This window comes from Anser cygnoides, chromosome 1, assembly GCF_040182565.1.
Source record: "Anser cygnoides isolate HZ-2024a breed goose chromosome 1, Taihu_goose_T2T_genome, whole genome shotgun sequence".
In the NCBI taxonomy this organism is placed as follows: Eukaryota; Metazoa; Chordata; class Aves; order Anseriformes; family Anatidae; genus Anser; species Anser cygnoides.
Window position 1 is genome coordinate 86,393,594 of NC_089873.1, and position 18,054 is coordinate 86,411,647.

The window sequence follows — 18,054 nt, forward strand, 5'->3', positions numbered from 1 at the left end:
TCATATTTTATTTTATCTTAACCTTCCAGCTCTTGCAGACCCATGACTGTATAAAAATTTCAGTTTTAGCTGAAATAAGCTTCTAGTCCTTGTGGTTGTAAAGAAAGAAAACCTTGTAAAAGCACTCCCTGAAGACTAAAAGAAAGCTAGGACAGAAATGAAAAGGGCCCAAACTATGTTACTTCTTAAAATGAATAATATCTTGGAGTCTAAGCTGTGATGTCTGAATGCCAGGCTTGGCAGTGTTACATACATGAATTGCAAGGTGGGTCTGTAAATGTTGAATGTGCTGCCAGGTTGATAATTGTCAACTGTTTGACTTAAACTCAGAGGCAACGTTTCTTGATCAGACTCTAACTGAACAAAGTTGCAAGCAAGGGAAGCAAACATTAAAAATGTTTGCTTTCCTCTGCTACCACTCCCCCCTTCTCCTTCTGTCTCTCCACTTAGCATATTGTATCAGACAGGTTAGATGTAATGCTTTCTCCCGTTTTTTTTATTGCAGTTGTTCACTCTTGCTGCTAATTAGAATTTAGTAGCGCTAGTTTATCTTCAGCATTTAAAAATCTTTAATGTACAGGCACGTTATTCTAAAACTGCATTCAGGGTGAAGTTTGAAACATTGCAAATAGGAAAGCCACTGTACCTGTCCTGTGGGTGTCAAAGAAGCAGCTATTGTAATATTGTCTTCATGGCATTGTTACTTTTTGGTTTTCCATTCTTTTTCAACCTTTTGTCTAGATTAGATCTCATGTTTTTAGGTAATAAGTCACAAAAATGCCTCTACTTGTTCCACAGTTCTGTGTCCTATGTATTATCGACAGGACTATAGAAAATCTCACTTACCAGAACTTTAGCTAGGACTCACAAAACAGAGCAAATAAGATCCTGATATTTAATAAATTAAGGTGTTAAAAAAAAAAAAGAGGGAAAAACCCCAACCCACGTCTCACATACTTTGTTAAAAAGTAAAGGAGTATAAATGCTTTTGTAACATTGCCTTTTAAGCCTTTTAATTTAAAGGGACAAATCCCTGTGTAGAATAAATTGAGTGTGTCCCCATTTAGATCAGTGGGGCTACACAGATTTCAAGCCATTTGGTATCTGGCCCTCTACTGGAAATGCTAGATTAAGTTGGAAAGATATGTTCCTGAGATCAGTTCATTTCTAAAGCATGACTTTCATCTGGGAATCTGTAATGATCCTAAAAAATCTGAAATGCTCCCCAAAACATGATTTGCATAAAGAAAAAAAGTGTTTCTTTAGATCTTGGTGCTGCTTTTACTTGGGAAAGATATACATGAAGTAGTTTTCAAAATGACTGAAGCAAATCTGACAATTTATCATAATTGAAAGTGTCTTAGGAAAATGTCTTGGAGGCTCAAATTCCTGCTGAGAAAGGGAATGTCACTGTCAGTGACCTGTGGCTGTAAGAGGCACATGATCAAGACTTATTAATTACAACATTAAATGCCAAATATGAGGTACCACAGACATTTTATTGGATGTGGGAACTAATCAACTTGCTACTGAAGTAATTCAATTCTGTGCAGGTTTATTATTCAAGCACTTTAAAGCTCAAGGAATGACGGCTGATATATATGAGGGAAAACTAAGAGAGACAGCAATAGTTCCTTTTAATTGTATTTATTGTATTGAATAAAAGTGATATATAGCTTCCTTCTTTAGTCTTGAAGTGATTTGTCTCAAATTTAATTATCATTTAAGTATCAACGACTGGAATAGAAAAATAACAGCCATCCTGAAAAACATAATAATCTTCAGAGAACTTTTGCTCTGCAGGCACCCAAGTGAGTGGTCTGCAAGGTAAAGGTATTAAGCTAGACACCTCCAGTACCTGCAAGCTCCTATAGATCTGCTCAGGCTGGTCTACCTTGCTGAGCAAGGAAGCTAGTGAGATGAAGTGTGTCCCCTCTGTGCTGTCCTAGGCAGAAGCTGCCTTGGTTCCCTCCCAGCCAGAACTCCCTCCCCACCCCCAGTTGTACAGGGATCGGATCCATGTGCTGAATGAGCCAGTTGGTCTGGCAAGCTGGAGCCCCCTTTGTCAGATGAAACCATTTTCCACGGTCTATATGGTGAAGCACGTTGGGTTGCATCAGTTACAAATGCAAAAACCTTTTCAATTGTGTTTCTCTGCAGGTACAAAGATAATTTTTTAACAGAGGACAAATGACCATTTTAGTAGCACAGGATTCCCGATGGTAGATTTGTTACAGAAATGCATTCCTTGGCATGCGTGAGAATATGTATTTTAATGAGTGAAAATGGAAAGACTCATGTTCTTGAGTGATGAACTAGATGGTCTCCACAGATGATGCATCTCCCTCAAATGGAAATATTATGACTTTAGGATAGACTAAACAAGAAAAATAGGTGCTTCCTCACTTGTCAGGATCTAGATGGTTATGATTTGAATTAGTTAAAAACTATATTATTTGTACTTGAAGTTTGAAAGCAAGGTATGCCATTGGCTTGGGAAAGAAACTTAGCAGGAGAATACACATCTACTTAGCCTCTAAGGCTGAAATTTTATGCTTCTTTTTGTGAATTTTGTTTTTGAATTTGAAATGCAGATTTTGCTTACGTTTACCTTGAGTTCAGTTGTCAGTTGAACATGTTGATACAAGTATTAAAACTATTGTTACAGAGTCAGTTGGGGGTCCCTTCTTACAGTAACTTGAAAATATCCTAGTTATTTGTCTAGTAGGACTGATGTATTTTCAATTTTTATGAAGCTGTAGTGAGCCCAGCAATACCAATGAAATCATTTTATTTTTATTAACATTATGGCTGTTCAAGTGGACATTCTATCTGAACAAATCTGCTTTCTGGCCAAATGTTTTCTAAAACAAAAAAGTGCACTATTTTTAGATTTTTTTTACTGTTTTCAAACTGGCTTGAATCTTAACACGTGTTTAGAACACTTGCACTCCTGCTTGTGTGTACAATGGCTTCCTGACTCATTCCTTGTGTTAGTATCTAAAGCCTTGACTGTGAATCAGGTAAGACTTGGGAAAAATCACATGTTCACAGCACCATTTACAGTTGCATGAAATTCTTGTGACAGTAGAGTCATGCTTGCACAGATTATCAGTAAGGGAAAAACTAGAGAACGATTTTAACTTTTTACATTTATTTTCTAACCAGAGGAAATAAGGTGCTAGCATATTTAGATAAGCATTTCACCTGTAGTTAACATGATAAACACAGAGATACCAACTAAATTCGGGGTTGGAATTTTATGCAATATGCTAGCAAGGGGAAGTGTGCCTACAGGGATATTTCTGTTACCCATTCCTAATGGGGCTTCACTTAGATAAAGCAACTGACATCATCTTCATAGAATGCCTTCTGACTAGGTCTAGCAATAAAAATACACAATAAATTTAATGTGGCTTGGCTGTCCTCTGACCAGTAAGTTATTCTGCCAGTTGGCTATAGGCAGGGGTGAAGAGTACATTGAGCTTCTTTAGTCTTGCTTCTAAGCCTTTTATTCCCTTAACATTACGCAGAACTTGGCATAAGTTAGTCTGCAGATGACTCACTGAACCTATGAAAATGCAGAACTGAGTGATAATGGTAAAAGCATAGGCACCACTAGTAATGTAAGCAGTCTTGCACTAAATTTAAGAATGTATTCCTAAACACATTTTCAGCATTGATAATGCATCAATATTGAAGATATGATTATCTACTACACAAGATTTTCCTTTTAAAAAGTGTTGTGTTTAAGTAATTTCTAGGCAAGGACAGTACTGGTAGGCTGATGATAGTGTTATGGAGAATCCTATTATGAAGCAAAAGTTTGTTTTGTGTTTCACTATAGCACTTTAATGTGTAAGATTATTTTTAAATGCAATATTTCCTTACAGCTTATATGCTTGGATGAAGCAAATTACTAGAGAATTTCATCTTTACAGCAATCTATGGCAATAAATTCTTTAGATTCCAACTATGAGCATCTAATAAGTAAATTGCAAATCGAATTTGAATGAAGCAGACAGACATGGGTCACTCATGCAATCCAAAAATCCCTCTGTAAGACCAGCATCAGAACCAATGAGTCTGCTATTTCATACGGTGTTAGTTTCCTTTAAATAGAAATGAAATAACTTCTGATTTATGCTGGTAATTTCTTGAGCAGGTTTGTACCCATTTGCTTACCTGGCTTACAAGAGGTGTATTTCTCCTCTGGGCCAAATGTTTTACTCCCTGTAAAACAGAGGTTATGGCACTAACACAAGCTGTTTTCTTGAGACTAAATTCTACCCACAGTTTCTTGAATGTAAATCACTGGCATTACACATGGGTAAGTGAAAACTGAATTTACCCGTGAGTGCTCAGTTCAGTTTAAATTATTTTGCAGCTTCCCTGCTGATGGCTAAGAAACCATCCAACCCCAGTAGTACAGCTACCTTGTATGCTGTATTCCCTCCACAAATGTAATGTGAGGGTTGTTTATAAGTATACATGCTTTAGTTTTGAATTGCTGTTGAAATTCACTGTTTTATATGTTACAGGTACCTTGAAAGCAATATCTAAAAGCTCATAATTAACCAATCCTTTTGTTCAGATAACGCCAAGTGGGATACATTTTCAGATAACAAGATACTGTATCTGAGTTGTTTTCTTCAATTTTTCACACAAATGTGACTGGTTTATGGCAGAGCTATACTAGTTAACATTTCTGCTTATCATCATTATTGCCAATGTATTAAATGTCTTGTGCTTCAGATCCAATCCTGTCGTGCTCTGAGTGCAAATAATTCAACTCCCCACTGTAAATCCTTTCTAATTAGGTTATTTTTGTCTTTTAATCTCTTACTCTGAGAGCCATTAATGATTTTGAACTGGGACATGTATAATTTGTAATAATTTAGCTTATCTGGCTTTAAAAGACCTTTTGTTTTCCATTTAATCTTTAACAACCCTGTTTAGATTTAAGACTGTGTGCAGTGAATGCCAAAGGTAAAGACAATTTTGGTTACATTATGCAATTCTTAAAATGGTGTAGAGGCCTCCAGCTGTAAAGTTGATTATACCACCCATAAATGAATTCCAAAAAGACAATCCCATACTAAAAGAAAGAGTCCAGAGGGAATAGATGATAATGGTATGGTATGTTTGTTTGTTCATTAATTGCTATGCTGCTGTACCAAATACCAAACTTTATTATCTTGCCTATTTGAACTGCTAGCTTCATCTTGATTGTCAGTGATGAAACGTCTCAGATTCAGAATTTGTTGAATCTAAGCTTTCAGAGATCACTGTCAATGGCAGCATAAACTAAACAATTTGCTCATAATTCACCTGGTTTGATTAACTATGCATAAATTTGTTTTAGTAGAAAACAATAGTGAAGTCCTTCAATTGCATATAAGAATATGATTAGTACATCAGACAGTAACTGGCAGTCTTAGTAGAAAGGCCAAGGATTTAATTAATTCTCAAGATCCTTTCACATCAGGTTGTTATATGTGGAATTCCTCTACAATGTGGAAAATGCATACAGCAGTCAAATAGGGCTAAAAATCCTTGTACGTCTGTCAGGTATTTTAAAATGCCTTGTAGAATGATTTTTCTATTTATTGTCAAGCCATAGATTTAAATGAAAAACTATACATCCTTTGAAACTTTCTGGAAAACAGTTTTCAGTGAAGAAAATGAGTCCTTTATTAGAGTTTATTTTACTCAGTAACCTCTGTAAAAAAAAAAAAAAAAAAAAAAAAAACTGGGGAATTATTACTTTTTGTATCATCTCTTCCTATGCATCTAAAAACTTTTCACTGCCAACACTTGCTAATAATTTATTTTTGCTGCTAGTTGGAATCAGGCATTAACTCTCCTACAGGAACTTGGAACATTGCTGGTCTATATCTGGGATCTTACCAGACTGGGTTTTGGTTAATCAATCTTTTATGGTAAGATAGGGTCATTTAAAGAAGTTGGAAAAATAATCTTCAATATGGATGATTCTTTACTAAAATGAGTTTTAGAAATATTTTCATAGCAATGTCAAAATCAGCCAACTAAATGATTGTTGATTAAAGATTTGGTTATATTTAAATGGAGTTTGGGTTTTTCTGCTGTTAAATACAAAAAGAGAAAAATCAGATTTTTTTTGGTTTTAGTCTTCCAACCACTTCTGCTCTATACAGGCAGAGAATTTACATATACGTGAAACTTTGAGAGCTACCAAGGGTGCCAGTTTACATAAAACAGCACTTAAACATATGTTCAATCCCAATAGAGTTCAAGTCCAGCATGTGCTGAGAGCACATTGTTTTGAGGAGAATGAGCTGTTTTCTGTTGTATTTGCCCATGACTTCTTGGAAAGGATAACTTTACACACCAGTCTAGTAGAAATGGTAAATCCAGAGCACCTTGATTACTTTTGATGTTATTTTTCTTAATGACCTATTTATGTTCATCTGTGGAGAATTCCATTGATTTCTGAACATTGTAGTCATCACTGGAAATGTGAGATAAGTAGATAATACCTTGCAAATAAGTGAATGCAGGTTTAGATATTTACACTGTGTGTAAAACCAGATTTAACTGTAAAGGGAAACAACTTTTATCTTTTTAAAAAAAAGGGGGGGGGGGGAGGGGAATTACCTATTACAAGTCTGCCAAGTGTGGACCTGGCTTAAATTCAAGATGCTGTTAATTTCGTAAATGGCTTTGAGATATGGTGAGTTTGAACAGTGCATGGATCGTGACTGCTAGAAGCACCACAGTGGGGCCATGGGGATGGGGGTGACAGAAATCCTTGGGCTGCAGGGCAGTGTGGAGCCTCCCTAATGATCAGCTCTGTCCTGGAGTCTCCAGCGAGGTGGGCCAGGCTGGGGATGGTGACAGGTGACGGCCACAGCCCAGCCATCCCCAGGCACTGCCATAGGCCCTAGGCATTGCAGTATCTGGTCAGGCCCAGCTCAGAGCAGGGGCCCTAACAAAAAGGCCTCTCCAGAGCCAAGGGGCTGCAGGTGCATGGGGGACCTGGATGAGGCACATTCCTGGTCTTTTTCTGTTTAGCTGTTTACAGAAATCCTTCTCCAAGGTTATGCCGGTGTGCTGTGTTGGAGCACACCCTGATCACTCTGGTTGTTTCCTGTCCAACAAAATAATCTCAGGTGTCTACTGACTCCTTCCCAATTAGCATGCGCAGCATAATGATCTGTCTGACCACAAGCCATTTTCCATGCAAAACTGGAGGGCTGGAAACTGTGTTAGTGACTTTCTGTGCTGGGAAAGGCTTGGAGAAAATGTTTGTAGGAGAACAAGTGGATCTTTTACTTGTTACTGTTTGCAAGTATAACCACAAAAGAGAAATTATCCCTAACCTTAAATCCATCTTCTTACAGTCTTCCGCTGGATAGCAAAACTGTAAGCTATCGTGCCAATCAATTCCTTCGATTTCCATGACTTTAGAATAGGAAAGTGGGAGAAGTTGAAACAGGAGTGAGAAAGTTGTCTTGTCAACAGAGGAGCCTGATGATTCTGGCTCATTATGGTAAGGAGATGGAACACGTGGGCACAAGGCTAGCTGTATATCCCAGCATTGGAGATCTGCTACGAACTTGGAGGAAGACAGGTTATGTTCTTCATGCTTGACAGTCCAGAGAAATAGAGCTGTGTTTGTGGCATCAATGGGTTTTTAGCCCTTCCAGCACTCTTGCATGCACCAGCAGGGCACAATGCTTCCTCTGCCACCACAGGCAATACCTTCTCCTTCTAAGAGGATAGATGTCCTCTTAAATGGTAGCCTTTACCCTACTTGAAATCTGAGAAGAGGCTTAACTACTGCCTTCTGTTCTCACTAACTTAACAAAGAAATCAACTCTGGTTCTGAAAGTCTCCTTCTCATGCATGTTAAAATCCTCTGGTTTAATGATTATCTTGGGTCAGAGCTTAGCGTCTAAATTTGGTGAAAATAAGCAGAAAGGCCTTTCTTTAAAATAGGAAGAAAGGTGGCTTAAAAAGTAGACCTTAATATTCTAGAGTCCTTTTTTATTAACTACATATTTGAGGAAAAAAATCTTATGACTTATGTCAGGATCTTTTATTCACTTGATGAATTTTTCAAGGTATTAAAAATAATTTGTGCAATGTGATGACTATTAAGCTACTAGGTGAGGGTGGGAGTAGAATATAATTTCAATTAATATACCATCTGAAATAAAAAGAATTGTTCCCAAAGATTTAAAAAAAAAAAAATCTCCACTGATTCAGTAAAGAACCTCATCTTTCTGGAAGCTAAGCCATGTGACATAACAAGAACAGCTCCATAGAAGAGGGAGTAGGAAGTGTATTCAAAACTGGTCTTTTTATTTACTACTTTGAAGAATGAACCTCAGTGAAGCTACCAGACCGCCATGCTCCTCATACACATGCACATCTATCTATCTGTAGATATCCTCCTCATCTTGGTAACTTCTGTGGGTGTTATGATTACAGACCAAGCAAAGATTAAACCTCAGAGCACAGCCACACAGTGGCTCTAAGCAAGTTTACTTTGGAATTGTTAAATGTGTGAAGTAATCTTCAATATATGCAAATTAAAAGCTTCTGGGAGTACTGTGCATGCAATGAAAAGAAAATATAGCCTTCTGCAGATGGAAAAAGCAAGCTTATTAGGAATTAATAACTGTCTTAGTCCTAGGGAAATAAGAGAAAATGGTGCATCTAATTCTTACTATAGCAAAATGTAATTAACAGGAAGGTCAGAGGGCAAGGACATAGTATGCAATTAAGTCGTCTTCAATCTTGCACTACACAGGTAAACACAATACAAGTTTAATAATGAACAAATCCTCTGGTACCTAGCACACATTTTTAGAACTCTCATCTACATGAACTCTGTGGGGATCTTATTTCTTGCTATAGCATGTTTTGTACTTCTGTATGGAAGATGTAGGAAGACTCTCTAAAGACATTTTCTTCACATCATGCTTTAGGTTTTCTCTGACTCCCCCTACCACTGAAGCATTACCGTAGTTCATTTTCCTGCATGTTACTTGAGATTTAGTGCTAATGCAGATAAGGCAAAGCTGTAACAAGGCTGCTGCAAACATGTGAAAGCTGTGCTTTGAAGTGATAGTGTAATTAATACCTATGTTAGTTACTGCTGGATATATTCTTTGCCTTTTGGATGTCAAGCTATTTTAGTAGGCAATGTTTTCTTTTTCCCCTCAGTCTAGGGCACTTGATTGATGATACAGTATTCATTACATGACTGTTCATAAACGTATATAGAGAACAGATACTTCTAGTCTGGATTCAGTGCTGATCCTGCTCTGAGCAGGAGGTTGGAGTAGATGACCTCCCAAGGTCACTTCCAACCTGAATTAGTCTATAAACCTAACAAATGTATGCAGATATCTGTTTGGTTTTATAGTTCTCTTAAGAAAACAAAATATTTCAGCTAAATATTGGATTTCACCTGTAGTATGTTAAAGTTCTCAGAAGTGCTCTGATTTCTATTCATGCCCTTCTGCCACCACTTTACTTTTTCTTCTCTCGTTTTCTGTCAAGATTCCCCAGATTTGCCCTTGTTTTCTGCCCTATAGCAAATCTAACTAACAAAGACCCACTTCCCTTTTTGCTTTTGCTTTCCAAACTCTCTCTTCTCCATGGCTCTGAGCCCACGGAGTAATGTTTAAAATGCTACAAGCCATAACACAGAGAAATAGGATGCAGTTTTACACAACTAACAGCAGTGGAAGGGACTTGTTAGGCAGCATCAGCTAAGATTTATTCTAAGGGGGCTATCTACACTCAGAAACCTCAGGAAACATATCAAAAGGGGCAAATTCATACACTAAATCATCCACTAACCCTTCATGTCAGACTTCCCAACCCTATACCACAGATAACTGTGAATGACAAGCTAACACTTAATCTGAAAACTGTTTAGTCACTGTCAGAACAAGTGCAAAATTGATCTGCTTTATCGTTGTCTTTTTCTAATCTGTGGAGTTGATTCTATGAATATTACAGGATTTTTTTTCCGTAGGTGGGATTCCTTGTGACAAGAATGAAGACCGAACTGAAGGGTGAATGCCCTTGTCCCAAACAATCTGTGAAAGCTTTTGTTCTGTAACTGTTGTAAAACAGCAAGCAATCATTTAAAAAATTGGGGGAATTTCTGTTCCATCTAAAATCCTCCTAAGGAAGGAAGCCTCTACAGAAACAGTTTTGGTCCTGAATAAGAAAACCAAGACTCAAGAAGAAAGTAATTTTTGTCTCCTTAGGGAAAGACAAGTCTGAAGTTCAGGTAGTAGGTCCTTTTCAGCCAGATGTGTGAGATGCGGAGCAACAGAAGTGTGTGTGTGTGAGATACCAGTTTGCTCCCTCACCTCCCTTTTTTTTTTTTTTAAAAAAAAAAAAAAAAAAGGCTTGGATATTAACTGAATTTCATGCACTCAGCTGCTTTAAAAAAGTGTTTTTTTTTTTTTTTTTTTTTTTAACCCTCAGACAGTCATACCTTTTATTGCATTGAAGCAAGGAGAAATAAAAAACCAACATACTAACCAGTGAGGAGAAGTGCAGGGGGTGTCTGGACAAGGATGTGTTTTTTGCTGGTTGAGAAAAAGGGCTTATCTACCGTGTGCAACAAGGTTACTTCTGCTGCAGCCTGCTTTTGCAGCCTTCCACCTGCCTGTGCTCTCTTAGCTTTTATGGGGGCCCTCGCATTCTGTATAGTCAATTAACAAATGGGGCTGTTGCTGCAAGCTCCCTCACGGCTTGTGAAAGTTGCACCCTGCCCATGACTCCTCCTGAAATGAAGAATGGGTGATGAGGCTGCAAGGGTTTCAGAAGGTGCATAACAACTCAAAGAATACGGCCCTAATTAGGCAACAGCTCGGTAAAATGTTCCTTTCTTTCTCGGCTTTAAAACTCATTTACCCTTTTCATGTGTGTCAAAACATGCCAGATATTATGAGCATGATCTCTTGAGATCAAGCTAATTCATGACTCGGTTAATCTCACAGCTCTTTTTATTGAATGATTGTGGTATATTTTATATTCATTTTTGCTCACTCTTTCTGGTATAAGGTGAGGTTATGTTTGTTTTCAGGGATATGACTATATTTTGTCTGACAGAAAATATGTGGTTAGTTTGAAATATCTGTTATTCTGTGCTTCCCCCCTTTCTCCTAGAGAATAATAGGGAGGTAGATGATGATCATACTGCAATGTTTGTATTGTCAGAGGAAAAATTGTAGATATTTTTGATTTACTGAACATACTGCATATTGTAAGGACAAAAAAAGCAAATGAATCAGAAGTAATTCACAAATAAAATCATAGTAAAATAATTGAGTTTGAACAACCCTAAGAAGGTAGTACAGATTCAGTATTTTCAGGTGTATATGAATGTTTCCTTAAAATTTTGGATTTGGTTGAGAGAAGGAGTTTCTTCAATGTTGTTAATGTCTACATAGCTCCTTAGAACAAATAGTGATTTGGGAAATAATCTTACCGTACTCAGTAGTGCATATACTGAGACTGATATTTACAGTTCATGAGACCTACATTAATTTAATAGAGGAGGCCTTGTCCACTCTTTTTCCTCTTTGTGTTGGTGTTGGCAACTTAATATGATCACTTGGAGCAAACTGAAGCTCCTGCCTGTATGGCTTTTCTTGCATATCTCATTGCTAAAGAAAGATGGTGATAACATGACTTTTTTTTGCACACAAACAAAGCTCAGTTTCAGCCATCTTACTTACAAAATTTATACTGATTAGGAAAATATTATCTTCATTATGCTTCAGGCATCAGTCTGAGATATCTATACAGAAATGTACTGCACTCCTGATCTAAATGCGGAGTCGATAAATCCTTTAATAACTGATCATTTTTCTTCTTATAATGACTTCTTCTTATAGTGACTATAGTTTGTGCCTGTTTGTTATATCAGGAAAAAGAAAAAAACAAAACACACACAGTGCTAGCGACTTGGGTGGGAATTTTGCCTGAACAAAGATGACAGGCTGTAGCCCAAACGATATTCCTTTCAGTGCATATCTGCTTCATTTTATAAAGTTTCTGTATTTTGATAGCACATATGGGAATGACTTAAATTTGGATTTTGAATTGCTTCCTTTGGAGACAAAGCTGCTGTGGTGATGTTGGGCTGTTATGCATTTGTTGGGGTTGTGTTTTGTTGCCTGCCTGAATGACTTTGAAGGTGCTAGTGCTATCTGGAGTCCAGACAGCAATAGAGAGGAGGAAAAGTAACTGCCGCATTCGTAGAAAGTTTCTCTTTACATGAGTGCATCCATTCACAACAGCCACCCTCCACCCTGACACAGGATAAAGGTCTCACTAATGCAGCTCCTATCCAATATACTGAAGGCTTTGGGCATGCTACACAACTGCAGGTTGGCAGGGGCATGACACTATTAACCAAAGCTGTCTCTCAAATCTCAACTGACCTTAATACCAAAGCGGAACTTGCCAGAGAGTCTTTACTTCCCTTCAGGCATTGATCAGTTCTTTTTAAATGGATGGGAATGTAGGGTTTCAGGCTACTATCACAATTTAAAAATTCTGTATGTATAATGTATAATTCTGTATGTACCTAGTATGTAGAAATTGAAGAGAACTGTACAGAATGATAGAAAGGGACTTCATGTCTCAGGTATTAAATATGAGCTTTTAATGTCTGTGTTTTTAAGTGTGTGAACGTATGTATATGTATAGGTGTTTCTGGCATATCAAACTCTGGTTTATGCAAATCTTGGCAAAAGATATTAAAAATAGCTGTTCAAAAAATACAAATAGCTGAAGCAGGTATTTGCTTTACCATTACTCCACCTACTGGTGTAGTGCTAAACTGACTGAGATATCAGAGTTTAGAATAAAGAAAAAAATGGGAATAAAACTATTCCCAAAACATAGGTATCAAGTGACTAGTTAAACGGCAATTCTAAGTTCTAAGGAATTAATAATGTTAATTTTGGATGGGTTGGGGCTGAATTGCATCTTTCTGCTCATAAGTACATATTAGTGGTATACCTACTGTTTTAAATATTTAAAACTTAAATTGAGTCAATATTTTAATGGACATGTTTGTACATTTTATTACAAAACCACGTCCACATATACTACTTGAATAATTGATATTTTACTGTTCCAAGACAATTTTACACTGTTAAAGTTAGGTCTTTCAAAAGCTACCACAATATGAGTAAATAGGGTATGACACTGTCTGAAAAATTACGGTGGAGAAAACAAACACTGTCACAACTGGACCACGTCAGTTACTTGGGGCTGAAGTTTACGAGATATGATTCCTTACTACAGTGTACTACAGTGTAATTGCTGGAGGAGCCCAAGCTCCAAGAAGGGCTTCCCCTTCTTGGGGGATACCCCAACATACCCTTGTGGAAGTTGTCCATTCTGCATGTGATGCAGCCCTTGTTCAAGGGCTGTGGATGCTTGAAACATGTAAATGAAGTTCACATACATCAAACCCAACTGTAGGACTACACTAGGTTATGCTGCAGAAAGAAAAGAGGGGAAAAAAAAAAAAAAAGCCTATCCCTTTTGGAGGGCCTAAGGGTCTATAGCCCCAAGTCAGCTTTGTGGTTGCCTGGTTTCTCACTCTTTCCACCTTTACTGCATTAACGTAATACATCATTGTGCTGACACTGTCACAGGATTTCATTAAAAAAAAAAAAAAAAAGCCTACCATGCTGTGAGATCTGTGAGAAGGTTCTTCATCAGAAAATTCCATGGGCCAGGGTTATCTGATAACTTATTTTGTTAATATTAAAATGAAAGACAGGGATGAACTGAGTCTGTTATTTAGATTCTCACGTGCAGTGTATATATATATAAGTCATACAAATCCTACATTTCCTTTTTTGGTTACCATTTTGTTTGTTGAATTTTCTTAAAAAAAAAAAAATCTTTCTTAGAACTTAGCAAATTTTACAACAAAACTATGAAAAACTTTTTTTTTTTTTTACTTATGTGGCATTGTTCCTTTCAAAGACCTTATAGTGAACCTTTTCCCCTGATTTTGTAACTGAAAGGGTGATAAGGGCACAGTCACCTTTTGTTGTCATACCTGCTGACACCAACTTGAAAAGGATCCTTTTAGTAGTTGTTTAAAAACTACTTATCTTCCTTTTCTTCAGAGGACTGCATGCCCACAAAAGCAAGGCAAAACCTGATACCCCCATCAAAGGGATTTATAATCCATGATGGAATTTAATCTGTTAGATGACTCCAGGTAGTCCGTTAAATCTAGACTCCTCAGCTATGCCTAGATGAAGGGTGAAGAGGAGGAATGTTTTCATAATCGTGTCTGCCTTTTGCATCCTGATTAACAGTAGAGACATACAGATATGTGTACGTGGTAGGCACATCATGTCTGCACAGCAAAATCACTAGGACCCTGGAACATGTTGTGGTGCATGGCTGTCAGCCAGCCCTGTCATGATCTGTGTTTCTGCTGTGCATGCTGAACCTCTTTAAATAATCACATAGCTGGACGTATAGACATATATATCTTCCTAGCTGCTAATGCCTTTTCTTTAGATAATGTAACTGAAACCTTGTGACAGGAGCTGGTATGGAAAGCCACCCAAGGGTTTAGGAAGAGAGGGATGTAAGGAGTATGCAATGACACCTTTGAACTGGTAAGAGATACCTTCTTCATCTTGGGGAGGTAGGGGAGAATAGTTAGCGAGAAGACTGGAGACTGAGAGCTGAGGTGGGAGCAGTGCATTGAAAAATGTCATTATAGGAGGAAGTGTAGAGGGGTAATTAGGTGAGTTTGCCCCTGCTCTGTACTGTAGTGCTGAATACAGTGCTTAATCTCAGCAGTGCAAAGGTTAAGAGATGCAGGTCTAAATGGTCATCCAAGGGCTATGCAATTAGCTTTCATACTGAGCAAAGCTAAAGCCGGAGAGCTTGCACCTGTGGATTGTTGATGGAAAAAACACTCTTGACTGAGCATAGTCTAAAGTGAGATCTTTTTTCTGCAAAGCACAGAAAGGCTGTGCGCTGAATACAAGAGGATCAACACAGCTGGTTGCTAGCATCTTGATTAGGGATGGATGAACTGGTTTGGATAAAACAACAACTGGTCTGACTGTGCACAGAACTCCAGCTGAGCCTGAATTTGGAAGGGGCAAAACAATACAAAGCTTATATTGTTATTTTCACACTTACACATTAACGTTTTTCTGTACATCCTGGTTGCAGGAAAACAGCTAGAAGACAATGCAAGAATGGCACATTTCCTGCCTCGCTGGAAAGAAAGGAAGTCTCTTGATCTCTCTTCCTATCACCAGACATGTTTCAGAGGAAAACAGAAAATTTCCTGTGAACCAGCCACAGAGTATCTGCACATTTCCCTCTCTCTATTTCAGACTGTTCAACCTGTAGCAGTTGAGAGAAAACGGTTAGTAACATTCCTATCTCTGAACAACTTTTTTGAAGTGTTTTTGAAATTTTTGCAGAGGAGGTTAGTTTGGAGCACTGAAAATTGCCATGTGTGCAAGTGTCAGTGCTCTGTTTTCATGTTTGGATGCCTGCATAAGCTTGGTAGTGTGGCCGCTTTGTACGTCACAGCCAAAGGGAGGTGGTACTCTTGCTCAGTCATATAGATGACATGTTGGCAGTGCTTAGCATTATGACTTTGTGGGAGCATTGTGGAAATATTTGGATTCTGATATAAAGTGAGTATCCCCCCGGCAGTTGTGTTGGAACATGCACTTTATTTTTTTTGAAAATACGTTACATCTTGGTGTGCAAAATGCTGAAGCTTTGTCCAAGTGGTCTCTTAATGTGCAGTTATAAATAAATTACTGTTGGGTTTTCTTGTTGAATATACTCACATAGGCCTTTTTCAGAGTCTTCTTTAATTTCGTGAAGATAGAACATAGAAAATTATGTTCTTTGGCCACTAATTTAAATCATGGCTAATCTTTGGAGAGCTATATTTTACAGCGAAAGATGCTATTTAATATACATAATAGTTTTTTTCTCTCTCTAATTGCACAGAAGGGATTGTTTCCAATAAATTAAAATTTCTTTGACGCCAATTATTTTTGCAATATGAAGATGTAGTATTTTACCTTCATTTCATTTTCTCTAAATTAATCTGATGATGATTAGATTTAAATAATAAAAATAATGAGGTATGTTTCCTTCTGTAAATTACTTCTTTGTCATGTGTGCTTCCCTTTGTATTGAACTTGGTGACTTATTTGCTTTTAGGAGTTCTGAAATATTCTGACACTAATTACATTTTGAAATATAACTTTCCAACTATGTTGCTTCTGTTTTTTACTCATTTCAGATTGGTTTAGAAGCATTGGCTTGTTATTTTATTGCTGAATATTGAAGCTGAGAGCCATATTACATATATCAGTGTGCTTTCTTTTCCATCTTTAGCTATGTTAATTAAATTCTGTATCCTCTATATTGCTCATGATTTGTAATGTCTGTTGCCAAATCCCAGGCTCTGCAATGTGAAATCTATTCAATATAAATATTTTATTTGTCCAACTGTTTTTGAAACTAGTTCAGCCATAGTCTCTAGTATTTTATTTTTGTTGTGTACTAAATGGCCATTGCAGTATATAACAAAAACAAAGGAAAATGTTCTGACATGTTCCATGCAAAAATAATAGATTAAGATTATATTTTCTCCTGCTGCTAGGAAAAAAATGCAAAGATCTGTCATTAAAGTTGCTGGTCTAAATGTGACAAAAAGGTAGTGAATTATCAACTTAATCACAGCAGGTGAGTCCAGTGCTCTATGTGGTTGAACACTGGACATGAGACAGACCGCAGTACCAAGAACGTAAGAGGCAGTTACAAATAACTTTGTGTTCATCAGTGATATATTTGATCTTTAGGGGAAAATATTAATGTGTTGCAGGTGGCACTTGCCTTATGTCTTAAAGCTATAAACACACAAAGATGATCACAGTGGGTCAGACCAAAGATCTATCTGATGCTGTATTCTGACTCCTACAAAATCTGCACATGAATGTTTAGGAAGGAGTAAAACTAGAGTAAGCATATAGAATGCTTCCCTTCTACATTTTTACCATTATCTGACTGTTTTCATCTCAGGGACTTTTATATACTGAGCCTAACTTCCCTTTGCTTAGGTTATCCAAGACCTAACAAGGTCTTAGAAGATATCTTGTATTATTCTGTCTCCACTTGAGCCCAGGTAAGATTCTGCATCCCACAGCATCATGGGTGTCCCAGATAGAGAATCAGTTCCTTTTTCGAGTGGAGCCTGCCTCCTGCTATCTTAATTTAATGTCCCCTAGTTCTGCTACTGTAGAAGAGAAATTAAGCAGGTCATCCCTAACTGCATTTTTCATACCACAGTTATGATTTTGTAATTTTCTCATTTCTTCCCTCAGTTGCTTCTTTTGTATGTCAGATATTGTTAGCTTTGTTGATTCTTGTACAAAAGCTGCCCTACACCTTTGGTTTCCTTCTCATTTTCTCTGTGCATATTTTATGCTACTCTATTCCTTCTGAGATTAAGAAATAACATTTAAGATATGGGTGTACCAGGGATTTATATAATGCCATAATGAAGTTTTCCAATTTATTCTCCATTAATTTTTCAATAGTTTCTAACATATACTTAGTCCTTTTCAACTACTACTGAGTACTGAGCGACCATATTCATGGAACTGTAGATCATAATCCAAAGATCATGCTCTGAAGCTGTAATGCTCAGTTCAGCAGCCATGACTTTAAAAGTGGAATTGAGATTGTTTCTTCCATCTGACTAACTGTATTTTTACCTATATTGAACATCTGACATTTTATTACTCAGGCTCTTAGTTTCATAAGATCTTTCTGCAATTTTTCATGACTCTTGTCCTTCCTACTTCAATAACTCAGTGTTTTCAGCGAACTTTGCCAGCTCACCCCTTTTGTGAGGTTATATTTATGACTATATAGACCAGCAGGGGTCCCAGTGATACTCTGCTGATTATTTTCTTTCATTGCTTGAGACCTGGTCATATTATACCT

At 37.3% G+C, this 18,054-nt stretch overlaps 1 long non-coding RNA gene across 1 annotated transcript in view; it reads left to right on the forward strand.

Annotated features, from left to right (window-relative positions):
- LOC106040103 (uncharacterized) overlaps nt 1-15,334 on the forward strand; it is a 63,713-nt gene extending 48,379 nt beyond the window's left edge. The window contains exon 3 of the long non-coding RNA XR_001209724.3: nt 15,247-15,334. This is a non-coding gene — a long non-coding RNA (uncharacterized lncRNA). The remainder of the gene's footprint in view (nt 1-15,246) is intronic.
- The last annotated feature ends 2,720 nt before the right edge of the window (nt 15,335-18,054 follow it).